Source organism: Cibotium barometz, chromosome 30 (genome assembly GCF_041138505.1).
Source record: "Cibotium barometz isolate CiBa-2024 chromosome 30, ASM4113850v1, whole genome shotgun sequence".
NCBI lineage: Eukaryota > Viridiplantae > Streptophyta > Polypodiopsida > Cyatheales > Cibotiaceae > Cibotium > Cibotium barometz.
In genome coordinates, this window is record NC_141075.1 from 54,720,110 (window position 1) to 54,738,702 (window position 18,593).

At 38.5% G+C, this 18,593-nt stretch overlaps 1 pseudogene; it reads left to right on the top strand.

The window, feature by feature from the left end:
- Positions 1-6,273: 6,273 nt before the first annotated feature.
- Positions 6,274-7,691, top strand: LOC147621694 (uncharacterized; annotated as a pseudogene).
- The last annotated feature ends 10,902 nt before the right edge of the window (positions 7,692-18,593 follow it).

Here is an 18,593-nt window from a genome sequence, read left to right on the forward strand (position 1 = left end):
TATATATATATATACATACACATACACATATACATACACATACACATACACATATAGATATAGATATACATATACATATACATACATACATACATACATATATATATATATATTGTATATACATACATACATACATACATACATACACACACACACACACATATGTAACACACACACAGATATATATATATATATATATATACATATATATATATATATACATATATATATATACATATATATATATATATGTATGTATGTATGTATGTATGTATACATACATACATACATACATACATACATACATATATATATATATATATATATATATTGATAGGCAGAAGGTGTGTGTGAGAGAGAGCCTACACGAAGAGGGAGAAGAGAGCAGCCATAGCTGTTGTGCTCAAAGGCTTGTTATGGTCTAGCAACCCGCCGACCAGAGTCTACTATCCATGTATGTTGGGTTAGTAGTATAGTTAGGTTAGACAAAAGGGACAGACACATTAGCCTTTACCCCACAACCTCCAATGTGCCTTTAAGATACCTAAGTCACTAGTGAAGCATCATGAGTAGCTTCTCACTACACCCATCATAGTCCGAAGATGTGTAAATAATTCGACATGTAGACTCTTCTTCAGTAGATCTGTTGGGTTGTTGTCCCTATGCACTTTGAAAAGCTCTATGTGCTTATCCTCAAGCACCTCATGAATGAAATGGTACTTGACATCAATGTGCTTCGTTTTTGCATGAAACACGGGATTCTTGGCCAATTGTATGGCGCTCATAGAATCACAATGCAACATCGGAATCTCGGTAGTGATGCCCAAATCTCCCACTAGACGATGAAGCCAAATTGTCTCTTTGCAAGCTTCTGTCGCTGTAACATACTCTGCCTCATTGGTGGACAATGCAACACACTTCTATATGCGCAATATCCATGAGATGGCACCACCTGCTAGTGTGAAAACATAGCCAAGTGTAGATCTCCTGTTATCCGAATGATCGACATAGTCTGTGTCACCAATGATGGACAATCCTTGTCTACCAAAGCATATACACACCTTCTTCGTACCCTTAAGGTAACACAATATACTCTTCACTACTTCCCAATGCCTCTTGCCTGGATTTTCCATGTATCAACTCCCACTGCAAAAGCAATGTCCGACCTTGTGGCAATCGTGGCAAATGTAAGACTACCAACTGTTGACTCACATGGAATTTTAGCCATTTTGACCTTTTCCCCTTCTAATTTAGGACAATCATTACTGCTTAGTTTCACATGTGGAGGTAATGGATACATACATACATACATATGTATATATATCATGAAGGAAATTTTCCATGTTAGTCCGAACAGTGCAGTTTCTCGTAGAGGGAAGTATTCCGATGCGTCAGATCCGTTGGGTTGTTGTCCCTATGCACTTTGAAAATCTCTATGCACTTATCCTCAAGCACCTCATGAATGAAATGGTACTTGACATCAATGTGCTTCATTTTTGCATGAAACACGGGATTCTTGGCCAATTGTATGGCGCTCATAGAATCACAATGCAACATCGGAATCTCGGTAGTGATGCCCAAATCTCCCACTAGACGATGAAGCCAAATTGTCTCTTTGCAAGATTCTGTCGCTGTAACATACTCTGCCTCATTGGTGGACAATGCAACACACTTCTATATGCGCAATATCCATGAGACGGCACCACCTGCTAGTGTGAAAACATAGCCAAGTGTAGATCTCATGTTATCCGAATGATCGGCATAGTCTGCGTCACCACCCAATCCTTGTCTACCAAAGCATATACACACCTTCTTCATACCCTTAAGGTAACACAATATACTCTTCACTACTTCCCAATGCCTCTTGCCTGGATTTTCCATGTATCAACTCCCACTGCAAAAGCAATGTCCGCCCTTGTGGCAATCGTGGCAAACATAAGACTACCAACTGCTGACTCACATGGAATTTTAGCCATTTTGACCTTTTCCCCTTCTGATTTAGGACAATCATTACTGCTTAGTTTCACATGTGGAGGTAATGGCTACATACATACATACATATGTATATATATCATGAAGGAAATTTTCTATGTTAGTCCGAACAGTGCAGTTTCTCGTAGAGGGAAGTATTCCGATGCGTCAAATCCGTTGGGTTGTTGTCCCTATGCACTTTGAAAATCTCTATGCGCTTATCCTCAAGCACCTCATGAATGAAATGGTACTTGACATCAATGTGCTTCGTTTTTGCATGAAACACGGGATTCTTGGCCAATTGTATGGCGCTCATAGAATCACAATGCAACATCGGAATCTCGGTAGTGATGCCCAAATCTCCCACTAGACGATGAAGCCAAATTGTCTCTTTGCAAGCTTCTGTCGCTATAACATACTCTGCCTCATTGGTGGACAATGCAACACACTTCTATATGCGCAATATCCATGAGACGGCACCACCTGCTAGTGTGAAAACATAGCCAAGTGTAGATCTCCTATTATCCGAATGATCGGCATAGTCTGCATCACCAGTGATGGACAATCCTTGTCTACCAAAGCATATACACACATTCTTTGTACCCTTAAGGTAACACAATATACTCTTCACTACTTCCCAATGCCTCTTGCCTGGATTTTCCATGTATCTGCTAACAACTCCCACTGCAAAAGCAATGTCCGACCTTGTGGCAATTGTGGCAAACATAAGACTACCAACTGCTGACTCACATGGAATTTTAGCCATTTTGACCTTTTCCCCTTCTGATTTAGGACAATCATTACTGCTTAGTTTCACATGTGGAGGTAATGGAGTACTGCTTACCTTCCCCTTCGACATATTGAAACGATCAAGCACTTTGTTTACATACTCTTCTTGAGACAAGTAGAGTAACTTCTTTTGCCTCTCACAAGCATCGCCCAAGTCGGTCATTACTGCTTAGTTTCACATGTGGAGGTAATGGAGTACTGCTTACCTTCCCCCTCGACATATTGAAATGATCAAGCACTTTGTTTACATACTCTTCTTGAGACAAGTAGAGTAACTTCTTTTGCCTCTCACGCGTTATACGCATGCCAAGATATGACAAGCATTGCCCAAGTCGGTCATGTCAAATGTCTCTTTTCACTTGGACTTCAATGCATCAACTTCATAGGTACTCTTGCTAGCGATAAGCATATCATCCACTTATAAAATGAGGAGAACAAGTGTTCCATGTGAGGCACATTTTGTGTACAACCACTTTGCTTCTTCTGTAACCATGGGAGTACATAAAGGCATCAAACTTATGTTACCGTTCCCTCGGAGCTTGTTTGAGCCCGTACAAGCTCTTTTTGAGCTTACAAACCATGGGAGTGCATAAAGGCATCAAATTTATGATACCATTCCCTCAGAGCTTGTTTGAGCCTGTACAAGCTCTTCTTGAGCTTACGAACCATGTTCTCTTTGCCTGGGACTACAAAACCTTCGTGTTATTGCATATATATGTCCTCATGAAGATCACTATGTAGGAATGCTGCCGTCTTGACATCCATTTGTACAAGCTCCATGTCATCAATTGCAACGAGTGCAAGCACACAATGAAAAGTGGTCATCTTGACTAATGGGGAGAATATCTCATCAAAGTCAATACCCTTTTCTTGCTTAAACCGTTTTGCAATGAGACGAGCTTTGTACTTAGGCAACTCATTGCCTGGCACGACCTTCATTTTGAAGACCCACTTACATGGAAGTGCATGCTTCCCTAATGGAACAAGTTCTCATGTATTATTCTTTAATAGCGAAGCATATTGCGATTGCATTGCTTTCTCCCACTTCAAATTGTCATCCTGTAGCATAGTCATACATGTATACGTGCATGTCTACATACATACATACATACCTATGGCTTAAAATACATACATACATACGTAAAATATGTAAACTTACATACACACATACATACATACCTAAAATACATTCACACATACACATACATACTTATATGCATATGTATGTATGTATCATTAGAGAGAGAGCGAGAGTGAGCGAGAGAGAGACATAAATGGTTTTTGTTATATGGTGCCTTAAAACCCTGTGGGTGCCCGAAGTGGGTGGCTTCTTGTTTTTATTTTAAATCACGTGCCTTAAAACCAATGTGGGTGCCTCGAAGGGGTGGTAGGTTGTTTTTTAAAAAGTCTTCCCAAAGCAAAGGAAACTCTGCCTATTTTTTTTTACAAGTGAAGAGATCTAGAAATATAGAAGAGAGGTAAAGAGAGAGAGATATGGAGGGAGAGATGTCCGAACGACGCATATTGATGATATCAGATGACATCTTTGGATCCCAAAAAAAGCATGGCGTGTCCTTGCACTCAATGCAAGTATCAGATCTTTCGTAAACGATGGATTTGTACTACACACATTCGAGAATATGGACCATTTGCATCGGATCAACTACAAAACCTACGCTTCCAGTCACATGGTTTGGCCGGCCGATCCACACGACATTGCACCGTCCACATCTCGTGGACTATAGAGGACAGCTAGGGATGCGATGACAGAGATGGAGATAAATGCAGAAAGACAAGCTATTGCAAGCATGACAGAGAATGAACACATGGGAGAAATGCTGGATGCATGGATGAGGACCACGATGGTGGGCACAATGACGTGGATTCCGTGTATACGATAGAATTTCCACGATCAGAAGCCGACAAAGAAGAGCAAACGATGCGAAAACTACCTCATTTGCCACTCTACAATGGCGCAAAGATCTCTATTCTGCATGTGTCGCTCGCGATGCTCAATCTTCAATCCATTTATGGATGGTTGGATGCTAGTGTCTCTGAACTGTTCAGGTAGAGTGCACTTGACAATTTCTTTACTGCACCAAAATAGTCAAACTTGTTTTTATAGTTCGAAATACAAAAAGATTACTTATCCTTTGCAGGCTTTTGAAAGATCATTTTTTGCCAGATGGGAATGACATGCCTCCGACGCATGGGGACACTAAGAAGCTTTTAAAGTCCATGGGCATGGACTACACAAAGATTCATGCATGTCCAAATGATTGCATCCTTTTTCGCAACGAGTATGCGCACCTGCACATATGTTCAAAGTGTGGAGCGAAAAGATTCATGGAAGACCTTGTGGGCGAAGTAGCCCCAACAAAAGTCCTTCGACACTTTCCTATCATCGTGAGAATCAAGAACATATTCAGATGCAAATCCGTAGCCCAATTAATGTCATGGCATGCAAAGAGCAAATCCACAGACGGTGTGATGCGAGTGCCGATTCCGATGCTTGGAAACACATAGACAACACGTGGCCTTTGTTGGAGAGCCTTGGAATCTGCGTCTAGGCCTAGCTATGGATGGTGTAAATCCATTTGGTCTACGCAGCTCATCATGGAGCACATGGCTTGTCTGTTTGGTTAACTATAACATCCCGCCATGGCTGGCCACAAAAAACGGTCATTTGTTGTTAGCCCTTATCGTGCTAGTACAAGGTCAAAAATATGGATGTATACCTGGCACCGCTTGTGGAAGAGCTACGCACTTTATGGGATGGTATTACTGTGCGAGACATGTCACAACCTTTGACAAGATGGGAGGTACGAGTGCAAGGCATACTTATGTGGATGATGCATGACTGGCTCAGATATGGTGATGAATGTTCAGGTAACATCAGTCAACCCTTTACGTTTCATCCAACCTGGTGGGTCTATATGTACACAATACCTCATTTTTTAATGTCATAAATTGGTTCATTATTCGTGCAAGCTTGTCCATTTCGGGTTACAATGCTTGTCCCTTATGTGGACCTCGACTCGATGTTGCACCCTACTCAAAACCTCTTCGGAAAACCGTGTACCAAGTACATCACAGATATCTGCCTGAAGGACATGCCTTGCGTGAAGGGCTAGCACCACGACAATGGAAAGCAAGTGATTGGAAGCAAATGTGAGATGGGGACACCACTCGCAGGCATGAAAAGGCTCTCGATCTTCCACGATCTCCCTTATTGGGGTGAGTTATTGATCAATCACCAGTCTCACACCTACTAGGTGCATGAGGTGTCTAAAGACTGCCTTCACACGGAATGACGATCTTGGAGGTCTCAAGTCTCATGATTGGCATAAGTTTCTGCAATTTGTGCTCCCTGTAGCTATGAAAGACTGCCTATCAGAGGATGTGCGAACAACCATTTACAAGATCAGTAACTTGGTACGATGGATCTCATCTAAAGGGATAAGGAGAGACAGCATAGATGCTGCCAAACTCAATGCAGTATAGGCTGTCTGTATGGTTGAAAAATTCTTTCCCACAAGCATTGTCACAATCCAGTTGCATTTGCTAGTTCATGTGGTTGACGAGGTTGCACTAGCAGGAACTGTCCACAGCCGATGGATGTTCTTCTTAGAGCGGTTCATGAAGACACTAAAAGGGTTTGTTCGTTAGAGAGCACGTCCAGAGAGGACAGCATGGGGTGGCTCATGCAAGAGTCTTTGGTGTTCATAACAGAGTTTTTAGGCATGTCAGACCCAGAAATGCCTCGCCTATGGAGCGACAATACTGACATTCGGCTTGTCGGTGACGAACCCCAAGGTCAGGGGACCCAAAGAAAAATGGACCCAGCCTTCAGAGAGAAGGCGATGAAGTTTTGCATTCTTAACTGGGAGCCCATGCAGAAGTGGCTAGAGAGATATGAGCTCGCAAAGGAGGCAAATGCACAGGAAAGAGCACAGGAAAGAGCACAGTTTCAAAAGAATCGCTCAACTCGATCTTTGCCTCTTTCGGATAATCTTCGAGCTCTTCCATCCTTTCCAACAAGCAGATGGCTAGATGCAGCTGTTTCAGAGGCAAAGAAAGCGGGTGAGGCTATCTCTGAAGAAGAGGAGGAACTCGCAAAGGGGTGTGATCGGGAGGTAACCACCATTTCACCCAATGCACAGTACGAGTGTGTGCGTATACAGATTTCTCTCTCTCACAACACAATTCGTTTATGTGTTGTCCAGTATCACAAATATGCTGCGCTATGGTCTCATGGACGACATTTTTGGATTGCACGCATTGACGAGAATAGGTCTACTTTTGATAGTGGCGTGATGGTCAACTTTCTCCAAAAAAGTAGAGCTAGTGCAAGAGACATCACAGCATAGGATGGCCAGCTCGAGTATTGCGGAGTGATTAAGGATAGCATAAAGCTCTCGTTCAGGAGGTTTCACTACTTTCTATTTGATGTGAAGTGGTTCAGAGTGGTCACTGCTGGAAGAAACGCAACAGTGAGGCAGGACAAGAGTGGTTGCTCCAAGTAGACTTTACGAAGCTATGGATGGATGAAAGAGACACATTTGTACTCCCTGAACATTGTGAGCAGGTTGTTTTTACACCAGATTTGAAAGATCCACAGTGGTTATTTGTGTTACAAGTCACTCCGCGTTAGCAGACAAATATTTAAGGATTTGGACGTACAGGAGTTTTCATCTGAAGTGGACTCTGGGATGCATGTGCTAGTCCAGGAGGAAGAAATCATTCCCCAAGAGGAGGAGGCTATAGAAGAAGACCAAGCACACGAGGAGGTGGAAGACAATGTCTTGTTTGAGGATGATGATTGCAAAGATGTGGCCATTTTAAGAGACCTGGAAGTCTCAGATGTGGAGATTGATATGCTTAGCGCAACAGATCTCCAAGAAGATGTTAGAATAGGAGACTGCTTATAAAGCATTTGTATAAACTTATTTGCACCTATAATGAAATGAAATCCAATTTTTACGCTTTTCTAACACTATTACATTTTTTTATAGTCTTGCATTTTTTCTGTACGTCCGAGCTAAGAGGTTTTATTGTTATGCGTATGCTGATTGTTTCAAGATTGTGTTGCAGAGCGCGATGGGAGACCATAGTCTGGATCGCATGACAGAGGAGGAGTTCTTACGGTTTATCTCTCATGTGCCCCCCGCTTATCAGGCTGCCGCATCACAGTATTGGATCGCAAGGCTCCACTCCTGAGGGTTGGCGGCGGCACTCCTTTTGGCACTACTCCTGCCGCTGACGGCACTCCCGCTGGTGCTACTCCCTTTGGCGCACTCCTGGTTTTCAGAGTCCAACGCAGCCGTCTTCTTAGCCATCACCCAGTGGCTCCAGTAGTCGACACGTGCGATAGCGATCGACGTCTCGTTCGTCTGGTGAGGGTTCGAGGTCGCATAGGTTGAGCACAGCTTTGTCCAAAAATCATAAGTGGTTTCCTCGCTCACAATCATAAAGTAGACGGAATAATCGGCAAGATGTAACCGAATGGTTGACTTTGCTAACACATCCAATTCGTCCCAATCATCTTGTGACATGCTTTCTGGCTTGTTGGCACTTGCAGACCCCTTCAAGGGTTTGATTTGCTTCTTTTGTGTAAGGACATCTTTGATTTGTTCCTTCCACAACGAGAAGCTCGTGCCATATCAAACTTTCAAACATGGAACATGTCACGATCCGACAAAGATGATGCCATGGTAGAAGTCAACCAATGTAAGCGTCAGAAACTAGGGAAAATTCGGCAGAGTTTCCCTTATAAACAGGATCAAGATCCCAAATCAAATATGCATAAACAAGCTGCAAGCTTACGCATACAATACGCATACAATGTTTGAAGTCAACCAATGTAAGCGTCAGAAACTAGGGAAAATTCGGCAGAGTTTTCGTTATAAACAGGATCAAGATCCCAAATCAAATATGCATAAACAAGCTGCAAGCTTACGCATAGAATGTTGACACTTTGTCAACAAGAGAAGGTATCAACTGACGCATAAAACGGGCATACCAAACGCATAACACCAAGTATGAAACCAACACATAACACGTAAGAAGATCAAGTCCTCAAGGACTAAGGCAACATGCTTCAAATGTGACCACAATCCTTATGCATTTGACCTACGGTGAGGCTCTCGAGGGTAACTCCAGCGGTACAAATCCACCCTAATCCACCCTACAGTGCTTTACCACGCCAGGGCTTCAAAAAAACCTCACTCGGCCCTCACAAAAGGTTGGCTTCAAATATGTGTACAAGAATTATTTTACATGTAAATGACATGCGACAGTGACCCAATTCTCATACGTCACAACAAAAGATGCTACTCACATCAATGAGTATTTAGCATGTGTCACAAGCTCAAGCACGAGCTACTCAAGAATGCATATAAGCATAGAACATGGCATCCAAAAAAACTGGGTGCATCCAATAGCCAAACATGGCTATACAAGCAAGCATCTAAGTGTGAGCAATCACAAGAGGATTACACACCTCTCAAATAGGCATCCATGGATCACAAACTGATACAAGTGGACCACAAACTTGTCCACACAATGCAACTACCCACAAGCTCTGCTACAAGCTCAACACCGAACTTCTCACATAGATGTGCTTGGACCCACACAGCAGCTAATAATGCACTGACCTCTGCTGTAAGATTCCTCCCCAGCCTCTCAAAATGTCCAGCATCTTCCCCTATAATCAATCCCTCTTCAGAAATATAAAAGACCTTGTTTCTAACTGTTTTAATCTAGAGAGAGAATATATTCTAGAGAGAGAATATTTAGATTTTTAATATTTTTGGATAGAAAATTATCTCATCTTATTAAAATAAGTTCCCCTGAAACAGAAATTCAAAAAGAACTTTCCAATGTGCAATTGGAATTAATTGGAAATGGGTATAAAGGACCTTAGCCTAAGGGTCTAGATTTTTAGAAATTTTTGGATTATGGTCCAATTAAGGTTCCTATGGGCGAATAGCATCAATCCATGTGTAGGGAGGAGATAAATCCAATTTGTAAAAGAAGATACCCAAAAATGAGTAAATGCTCACATAAGATGAAGAGTTGAAAATGTACAAGGTTTATTAGTAAAAAACTATGAGCAATATTAAAATGATTCCATTATGACACATATGTAAGGAAGGGGAGTTCTTTAAAGGAGGTGCATATTTCACATAAGATGAAGAGTTGAAAATGTACAAGGTTTATTAGTAAAAAAACTATGAGCAATATTAAAATGACTCCATTATGACACATATGTAAGGAAGGGGAGTTCTTTAAAGGAGGTGCATATTTCACATGCTTGAATGAGTTTTAAACTCATAAAAATTGAGATATTTCATCTCTCCTCTCTCCTCATTCAAGTCTAGTTCCAAAAAGTTAGCTTAACTGACCTAAAAATAGTCAAATATTGACCAAACTGATTTAGAAAATTCTAGAATCAGTTTGTTTGGTTAGGAGCTCAATTTTTCCTATAAATAGAAGCCTCCCCCTTGTTGAAAAATATATAGTGTTTATGCATCGTTACTCTACTCCACCTAAGCCAAGAACTATGAATTCATTAATAATTCACTAGTTTTTGGAGCTTCCCTCTTTCTTCAATCCCCATTGGTGGCTCCATCAACATACTTAACCAATTGATTGGTTGGGGGCCTCTACCGTGAACAAAGAATCAAGCAATTTGTAAGGTAATTAGTGAATATTGATCTTTTCTATAATTTCTCAAGGTTTCTCTCTTCTTAACCCCTCTCAAGCTTGAGAAGCTTAATTGGTATGGTTTTTTTAAATGCTATTGAAGTTAATTGGTGAATAGTAGTGAAGAGTTACATAATTTAATAAATGCTATTGAAGTTAATTTCCATTTATGTTTAAATTCTAATGGTTTTTATGTAATTTCTCTCTCTCACTCAAGAAATGGTCATACTCATTACCCATTCTCAATCCAAATCAAGCTTTTCATAAAGCTTTTCCTTAACCCAAGATTAAGCTATGCTTGAGGCCAAATTAATGGCTTTTTTCTATGCTTTTAGTTTATGTATATTAATGATTCAATCCATTATGGATTAATGATCCAATTAGAGATCATTTTAATTATTTTCTTAATGATAAGCTTTATCCCTTAGAAAAATTGAGATTTATCAGTCATAGCAGCGGAGCTATGGTAAAATTTTTATAAAAATTATGCATAAAATAATTTCATTCAAAGCATAAAAAGAGGACTTCCTACCATATTCTAGGAATTATCATCCTAGATTAATTGAAAGAATTTCATTATAACCATGGAGAAATTGAATTTTAATATCATGCATAAAGGATAAGTTTTTATATCAAAAGTGTTATTTTTACCATTTTTATTTCATGCATAGAAGTATGCATAATGGATAAATTTTTATATCAAAAGTGTTATTTTTACCATTTTTATTTTCATGCATAGAAGTATGCATAAAGGATAAATTTTTATATCAAAAGTGTTACTTTTATCATTTTTATTTTGATGCATAGAAGTATGCATAAGAGTTTATTATTTTATTATAAAAGTGTTACTTTTATCATATTTGGATTTCATGCATAGAAGTATGCATAAAAGATATTCTTTTTATACTAAAAGTGTGATTTTCATCATAAAGGGATTTTATGCATAACTTAGATGCATAAGAGAAATTCTTTTATTCTAAAAGTGTAATTCCTACCAAATTGAATTTATGCATAGGAAGATGCATAAAAGATTGATTCAAAAGTGTCATTCTCATCTAAATTGAATTCATGCATAGGAAGATGCATGAAAGATTGAATTTTAATTCAAAAGTATTATTTTCATTTAAAATGAATTTATGCATAGGAAGATGCATAAAAGATTGATTTTTACTTCGAAAGTATTAATCTCCTTAAATGGAATTTATGCATAAATAAAAGTGTAAAGAAATCTTATATCAAATATAAGAATTCTCTTGTATTCTATAAATAGAAATGAGATGTGATAGGATGTGATAAGAGGTGTATAAGATGTGATAAGAGGTGATAAGATGCTTATGAAATAAGTTAGGAGGTGATAAGATGAATTAAGATGTGCATGGGATGAGGTAAGAAGTGTATGTGATAGGATAAGATGTATATGGGTTGTGATAGGGCGAGAATGGATGTGATGTAAAAGATTAGATGTGAAGGCATATGGGGTTATATGAATGGGAATGTGGAAATGGATGTATGTATGTGGATGTGTGGATGTGGAGATGGGAGCGTGGATTTATGAATGTGAAAATGGATGTATGCATGAAGATGTATATGCATAGATGTGAATGTGGATGTAGATGTGGATGTATAGATGTGAATGTGAATGTAGATGTATGCATGAAGATGTATATGCATAGATGTGAATGTGGATGTAGATGTGGATGTATAGATGTGAATGTGAATGTGGATGTATACATGAGGATGTATATGCATAGATGTGAATGTGGATGTATAGATGTGAATGGGAATGTGGATGTGGATGTATAGATGGGAATGTGGATGTGGATGTATGTGAATGTGGATGTAGATGTGGATGTATAGATGTGAATGTGGAATGTGGATGTGGATGTATGTATGTATGTGGATTTAGATGTGGATGTATAGATGTGAATGGGAATGTGGATGTGGATGTATGTGAATATGGATGTAGATGTGGATGTATAGATGTGAATGTGGAATGTGGATGTGGATGTATGTATGTCTGTGGATGTAGATGTGGATGTATAGATGTGAATGGGAATGTGGATGTGGATGTATGTATGAATGAGGACGTGATAGTGGATGTATGCATGTGGGTGTGGATGTATGGATGTGGATATGGATGTGTGTATGAATGTGGATACGAGATGTGGATGTATAAATGAGGATGTGAAAATGGAGGTAAGCATGTAGATGTGGATGTATGGATGTGAATGTGGATGTGGATGTGGATGTATGGATGTGGATATGGATGTGAATATATGATATGTGATGTGAAGGAATCTGAAGTGAAGAGATGGAAAATGATGTGATTGGATGAGTACATATATAAATGGAATGTGGAATAAGTAATGTGGATTAATGAGGGATAATGTGGAAAAATGAGAGTTAATATAGAAACTGTATTTGTAAACTGTTGTAAATGCTGTTTGTAAATGGCTGTTTTATGTCAAGAATGCTGGGAAAGCATTTTGACCGTCTTGTGATTAAGGTCGTGGAGACCTAACTATTAAAGTTGCAACTGCTGAGACCGAGAGTCAATGGAGGATGTCTCGCGTAGCAAGGTCGGCCGAGGTCTTGACCAGCCTCGGTTCGATTAAAATGGTGAGATTCCGGTACGGTGGATGAGGGACCAAGGAAGCGGCCTATGAGTGAAGCGCTAGGTCACCTGCGAAGGATCCTAGAGGGTGCTGACCATACGGTGCTCGGGCTCTGGGTCGTCTAGGATACCCACGCGTGCGTCGAGGAAGATATTGGAACAAGGAGTAAGAGTTGTTTTGTGAAAACGGGCATGGATCTGGTTGATTGACCTTGCTGGTCTTCAATGGATGAGTCCATGGCTCTTTATATGGATCTGTTGGTTGATCTTGCTGATCTTCAACGAGAGTCCATCTTGATTTTTATAAGTGATTATATTGCCGAGTATTATGGGCTAGGAACTATTGAAAAGGCCCCTCTGTGGACAGGTGGTGAGCGTTCTAGTTACCAATGATGCCATAGATACTCTGATGAAGGAATGATGGGAAATTATGAATCAACTGGATAAATTGGAAGATTGTGATTAGTGGTACTATGGTTTCATTAAAGGATTGTTTTAAAGTTAGCTGATGCTAAAAAAAAGGCAATTTTCATATTGGGTGTGTAAGTGGTGTGGCTAGTTTTATGTTTGCATGAACTTCCGGCTAGGGGGCCTTGGAACTCTTTTCCTTGGTACCCGGGACAAAACATAACCAAATTTCAAATTGGATCCCATCACTACAGTGGTTGGGCGGTTGGTTAACCCATGGGATCGGATGGGGTTAGGCTGGACTGATGGATCCGTAAATCGAGATTTAAATTCTATTATTACGATAGATGAAGTAAATCCCGGATAGTAAATTGTTCTATGGATAGGAAACAACGGCTGTGCCTCTTGATGGGGAAAAAAGCGTTGATCCCAATGATCCAAGTGCAAGTTTCTTCCTTGATCTGACCAAGTACTGTTAGAGGTGCAGTCGGATCGGTTTGATCAGTAATGATCTTGACTACATTAGAGTAAAGAGTTATCCTGGTGGAATCGCCCATGCTTTCCGGGTAAGGGAAGTTTTTTCGGGTTCGGTTTTTGAAAAACCGACGGATTAGTGTCTTGTCTGGATATCCGTGGACGAGGCCCCGACGAGTGTGGGTCCCTGCCCCGCGCATGAAGTGCTACTTCCGCTGCTAGTACCCGGAATCTGTTGCACGGTGGGAACAGGGATCTTACAGTTGGTATCAGAGCGAATTGGTTAATAAAGATCAACTGAGAAGCCAAAAATGTCAAAAATTTATCAAGAAGCACAAAAAGGTTGTAATTGTGTGATATAATTCATACAATTTGATATTCAAACTGAAATTCGTAATTTGGTAATTGGGTCTTCAGATGGAAGTACCGTAATTATATAGAATCCCTGACTTGCTTGAGGCCTAGACATGATGGTATTTACCTTATAATTCCAAGGGCCGTGACTACTCGTATATACCGAGAGTATACTGCAGCTCTTTACTGACAGTATATACGAGTAAATCTAAGACTTGAAATTATAAGCGTTAATGCTATCCAGAGGATGATTTCGAATGTGGTTGATATGATTTTTAATTCTGTTTGAGAATTGATGAATTGATTTGGATTCTGATTGAAAAATGATGATCCCTGAAAATTGGTTGAAATGTAATAAGCTGAGCGAAACCTCAATGAGGATGAATGGGACAAGTCCCTGTGATGATATTCATAACTGGAATGATAATAATGATTTCAGCAAATCACTATGAGATTAGTGGATTGTGCTGTCAGATTGCTATTGTTAACACTTGACCCGTAGATCAAGTTAAGGGATGGCAAATTGAGAACTTGCTTAACTAAAATTTCCGTGGAGGAATATTCAGAAGGGAAATTTTTGGTCTAATGGACCATTATCATGTTAAAGATATGAATGATATGATTTGAATGAATTGTCATTTAATGATGAGTTCCATTTAAGGGGATAATTACCCAGTATTCTGTTGGGTTGACCAGAATATAAGGAACCCAGGAAAAAAATTGGATCTTAAGAAAAAGAGTTGTCCTCTACCTTGCAAGATGAGGACATCTCGCACTTTTCAAGTGGGGTAGAATGTAAGATTCTCCCCCAGCCTTTGAGGTATACAGGAGTAAGAATCTCCCTTTCTGATCTTATAATTATTCTCTCTCTAAAATAAAAGAAAGATTCTGTTTAAAAAAAGGAAGAACCTTTTCCCTGAATACTTCTCAAGAGTCCCACCTATTTTAAGGAATTCAGAACAATGAGTTCAAAAGTGAGAATCGATGTTGTGGATATCAAGGTTTTGGTCTCCCATCGAGTACGGCCCAAAAGAAGTTCTTTATCTCTTGGGAAGTATAAGAAGTTTTCTCCCAGATATTGTGGACCAAAGAAAGTAGGTGATTTAGCTTACGAACTTCTTTTATCTCCTCATCTCAAAGTTCTGAATGCCTTCTATAGAAAAATGTGCCAAACCCAAATCATGGAAAGACGGTAAAACTTCAGTGACAAGTTACCGTTGGCTTCTAAGTTACGCTAGCTCCTTCCTTTATATAAGTCATAACTTTTACTTGTCATTCACAGTAATCTTACTCCCATCGATCTCCTTTCTTTCTTAATCTCCTTCATGGCTTGGCAACAAGAATTAGTTTTATCCATAATGATTCCTCACCTTCAAGACGCAAGTGAGTCTGTGAAGAAGGATTTTATAGAACAGTATGAGCGCTCACTTTTTCCTCACCTAGGAACTTCTGTAGCGCAGACCAAATGGCGGACCTATCAAGACACAACTAGGGTAACACCCTGGGATCAACAGCACTTTCGTAACAATGTCCGCTTGGCCATGGTTATCGAAGCCTTGGGTTTGGGTCCTCGATACTACTGCGTCATGAGATCAAGACATCTTGGGTTTTCTGAGCGGGTCTTCTTACTGGCGTGTTTTCTTCCTCATGAGAAGATATGCCTTTACCCCGTTTTTGGCTTGCCTCTCAGAGGTCCTTTTGTTAGAACACCTCATACCACTGAGATAGGTGCAGCAATAACCAACAGAATCATTCCCATAGATGAGTTACCTTATACGTGCGCAGCTTGTGAGTGCTGCTTTTGTGATCATATGATGGACGGGCTTATGGAAGTGTAATGAGTTCTTCTATCTTTACTGTATATGTTCGAAGAATGAATAAAGTTTAAATCTTGTTCTTGTCTTGACCCTTACTCTCTTTGAGACTTTTTTAATTGGTGATTAATCTTAATTAAAAAATTCTCTCAGTCTCATACTTGTGCATCTTGCAAAATTACCCCCAGTTTGCGAGATGAGGGCATCTCGCGTTTTTCAAGTCGGAGAGAATGTAAGATTCCTCCCCAGCCTCTCAAAATGTCCAGCATCTTCCCCTATAATCAATCCCTCTTCAGAAATATAAAAGACCTTGTTTCTAACTGTTTTAATCTAGAGAGAGAATATATTCTAGAGAGAGAATATTTAGATTTTTAATATTTTTGGATAGAAAATTATCTCATCTTATTAAAATAAGTTCCCCTGAAACAGAAATTCAAAAAGAACTTTCCAATGTGCAATTGGAATTAATTGGAAATGGGTATAAAGGACCTTAGCCTAAGGGTCTAGATTTTCAGAAATTTTTGGATTATGGTCCAATTAAGGTTCCTATGGGCCAATAGCATCAATCCATGTGTAGGGAGGAGATAAATCCAATTTGTAAAAGAAGATACCCAAAAATGAGTAAATGCTCACATAAGATGAAGAGTTGAAAATGTACAAGGTTTATTAGTAAAAAACTATGAGCAATATTAAAATGATTCCATTATGACACATATGTAAGGAAGGGGAGTTCTTTAAAGGAGGTGCATATTTCACATAAGATGAAGAGTTGAAAATGTACAAGGTTTATTAGTAAAAAAACTATGAGCAATATTAAAATGATTCCATTATGACACATATGTAAGGAAGGGGAGTTCTTTAAAGGAGGTGCATATTTCACATGCTTGAATGAGTTTTAAACTCATAAAAATTGAGATATTTCATCTCTCCTCTCTCCTCATTCAAGTCTAGTTCCAAAAAGTTAGCTTAACTGACCTAAAAATAGTCAAATATTGACCAAACTGATTTAGAAAATTCTAGAATCAGTTTGTTTGGTTAGGAGCTCAATTTTTCCTATAAATAGAAGCCTCCCTCTTGTTGAAAAATATATAGTGTTTATGCATCGTTACTCTACTCCACCTAAGCCAAGAACTATGAATTCATTAATAATTCACTAGTTTTTGGAGCTTCCCTCTTTCTTCAATCCCCATTGGTGGCTCCATCAACATACTTAACCAATTGATTGGTTGGGGGCCTCTACCGTGAACAAAGAATCAAGCAATTTGTAAGGTAATTAGTGAATATTGATCTTTTCTATAATTTCTCAAGGTTTCTCTCTTCTTAACCCCTCTCAAGCTTGAGAAGCTTAATTGGTATGGTTTTTTTAAATGCTATTGAAGTTAATTGGTGAATAGTAGTGAAGAGTTACATAATTTAATAAATGCTATTGAAGTTAACTTCCATTTATGTTTAAATTCTAATGGTTTTTATGTAATTTCTCTCTCTCACTCAAGAAATGGTCATACTCATTACCCATTCTCAATCCAAATCAAGCTTTTCATAAAGCTTTTCCTTAACCCAAGATTAAGCTATGCTTGAGGCCAAATTAATGGCTTTTTTCTATGCTTTTAGTTTATGTATATTAATGATTCAATCCATTATGGATTAATGATCCAATTAGAGATCATTTTAATTATTTTCTTAATGATAAGCTTTATCCCTTAGAAAAATTGAGATTTATCAGTCATAGCAGCGGAGCTATGGCAAAATTTTTATAAAAATTATGCATAAAATAATTTCATTCAAAGCATAAAAAGAGGACTTCCTACCATATTCTAGGAATTATCATCCTAGATTAATTGAAAGAATTTCATTATAACCATGGAGAAATTGAATTTTAATATCATGCATAAAGGATAAGTTTTTATATCAAAAGTGTTATTTTTACCATTTTTATTTCATGCATAGAAGTATGCATAATGGATAAATTTTTATATCAAAAGTGTTATTTTTACCATTTTTATTTTCATGCATAGAAGTATGCATAAAGGATAAATTTTTATATCAAAAGTGTTACTTTTATCATTTTTATTTTGATGCATAGAAGTATGCATAAGAGTTTATTATTTTATTATAAAAGTGTTACTTTTATCATATTTGGATTTCATGCATAGAAGTATGCATAAAAGATATTCTTTTTATACTAAAAGTGTGATTTTCATCATAAAGGGATTTTATGCATAACTTAGATGCATAAGAGAAATTCTTTTATTCTAAAAGTGTAATTCCTACCAAATTGAATTTATGCATAGGAAGATGCATAAAAGATTGATTCAAAAGTGTCATTATCATCTAAATTGAATTCATGCATAGGAAGATGCATGAAAGATTGAATTTTAATTCAAAAGTATCATTTTCATTTAAAATGAATTTATGCATAGGAAGATGCATAAAAGATTGATTTTTACTTCGAAAGTATTAAT